Here is a 2,473-nt window from a genome sequence, read left to right on the forward strand (position 1 = left end):
TCAGATGTGAAGCATTTCCATCACCATACAAGTTCTACTGGCAACACTGATCAAGGGGCTCTGTAATAGGGGTTTTCCTCTTACATTTAGATTGGCAATGCACAAAGTATGGATTGCTTGGTGGCGAGGCAGAAGTCATTTTGCTTTTCCCCAAGTGGATATCCAGTTGACCAGGAATACTTTTTTGAAAACACTGCTCCTTCTCTACTGCTTTGTGGTACAAACTTCGTTGTAATAAAAATGTCCACTTATAAGAGGCTCTATTTCTGTCCTCTTATCCTGTTCTATTCTATTTCTATCTCTCCTTGTATCAATAACATGTTCTGTTAATTACTATGACTTTGTAAACTGTTCAAAACGCAGTAGCTTAATGTTGGCCAGTTTCATCTATATACATTCTGGAAACAACTTGTGAATTTCCACTAAAATATGAATTTTCCAGAAACTCTATTAGGGCTTCATGTTATCTACCTAACAATATGGGAAAGAACTAACATCATTGCATATATTTCCATTTCCATTTATTTTATTGATGTTATATATTTTTCTGTATAGAAAATTGACTTGATTAACATGACGGTGTCTTGCCCATTTTTAATACAAATACACATTATTTTAAAATGCTATTTTGGTACTTTGGTTCATTTTTTAAAACATCTGAATCAACGATAAAGTTATAGAAAAGTTTTAAGGACGAATTTTTTTTTTCAGGCTTAATTCACTTTATTTTTCTTGTATAAAAACCCTATGTTGTAGCCACAGCTGGAGCCTGGGTCCACTGCACGGAGACTCTGGTGTGGGTCTTGACAAGGTGGTCAGTGAATTCCTGATAGGGAGACTTGGTAAACACAGTCTCCTTCCAGAGGTCAGGGGTCAGGTAGCTGTAGGTCTTAGAGATGGCATCAAAGGTGGCCTTGGCGAAGTTGCCCAGGGTGGCAGTGCAGCCCCGGGCTGAGGTGTAGCAGTCATCGATACCAGCCATCATGAGCAGCTTCTTGGGCACAGGCGCTGAGACGATGCCAGTGCCCCTGGGTGCAGGGATGAGGCGCACCAGCACAGAGCCGCAGCGGCCTGTCACCTTGCAAGGGATGGTGTGGGGCCTGCCAATCTTGTTCCCCCGGTAGCCTCTGCGCACGGGGACAATGGAGAGTTTGGCCAGGATGATGGCCCCACGGATGGCCGTGGCCACCTCCTTGGAGCACGTAACACCCAGGCCGACGTGGCCATTATAGTCCCCGACAGCAACAAACGCCTTGAACCTGGTGCGCTGGCCAGCACGGGTCTGCTTCTGCACCGGCATAATCTTCAAAACCTCGTCTTTGAGAGAGGCCCCCAAGAAAAAGTCAATGATCTCAGATTCCTCAATGGGCAGGGAGAAGAGGTAGATCTCCCAGGGACTTGATCTTCATGTCCTTGACCAAGCGGGCCAGCTTGGTGACGGGCATCCACTCCTTATCCTCGGCCTTGACTCCGCGAGCTCCGCGGCCTCGGCCCCAGCCCCGTCCACGGCCGCGACCCCGGCCCCGGATACCACTGCCGAAGCCACCGCCGTTCCCCACCCCAGGGCCACCAGGGCCTCCGGGCCCCCCCGCTGCACCGGCGTCATCCGCCATTTGCTGTTTTCGCGGAGAAGCAAGGACAGATATTTTATTCTCAGAACCTTATGAAAGTAGTTTGCTTACCTGATGTCCCATTACCCCTAAATAGTTCAGTGTTCATTTCCTGTGAACAATGATGCTCTCCTACATAAACACAAAATCTCCTACAGCTATCAAAATCAGAAAACTAACATTGGCATGCTAATAATATTTAGTCCTCAGATCCTATTTACGTGTCTAGTTCTCCCAGTGACATCCTACAGCAACGTAATGGAGTTCAGATTTACATGTCGCATTCAGTTGTCAGAAGAGATCCTTAGTCACTGACTTTGCTGAACTTGGCACTTTTGTGGATCATGGCCCAGTGGTTTTCAGAATGTTCCTCACTGGGATTTGTCTGATATTTCTTCAGAAGTGGATTCAGGATTTGCATTTCATGAGAAATAAAACTGTAGTGATGCTCTGTTGTTCTCTTGTATTCTATCAGGAGGCTTGCAATTTTGATTTGTTCTATTACTAATGAGTACTGCCTTGATTACTTGATGAATGTGGTATCTGCCAGGCTTATCCACTGTGAAGTTATTCTTTTTTCCCTTAGTAATTGCTTAATGAGTGTTTTCTGTGGGGAGGTATTTTCAAATGAGGTAAATATCTTGTCTGTATGTATGTAGAGATGCACGTCATTGGAGATTCATGGTTTTCCCTTTTACCTAATGGATTAGAATTCCATTTACTTATTTAATTTATTCTGATGCTCAAATTGTCCTCAATTTGACAGGTATACCTTCAAAATGCTTCTTTTGAAATATTCATTGTTTGAGCATCTTTTTGCTTTCAAGAATACATAACAAGATATTTCAGGGACATTTTTTACT

The 2,473-nt window shown here is 44.1% G+C and overlaps 1 pseudogene across 1 annotated transcript; it reads right to left on the bottom strand.

The window, feature by feature from the left end:
- Window positions 1-698: 698 nt before the first annotated feature.
- LOC108527978 (40S ribosomal protein S2 pseudogene) lies at window positions 699-1,613 on the bottom strand (annotated as a pseudogene). Its single transcript, XR_001884993.1, has one exon. The product of XR_001884993.1 is annotated as a 40S ribosomal protein S2 pseudogene (transcript).
- Window positions 1,614-2,473: the final 860 nt, after the last annotated feature.

Source organism: Rhinopithecus bieti, unplaced genomic scaffold, assembly GCF_001698545.2.
Source record: "Rhinopithecus bieti isolate Rb0 unplaced genomic scaffold, ASM169854v2 scaffold_3948, whole genome shotgun sequence".
Lineage (NCBI taxonomy): Eukaryota > Metazoa > Chordata > Mammalia > Primates > Cercopithecidae > Rhinopithecus > Rhinopithecus bieti.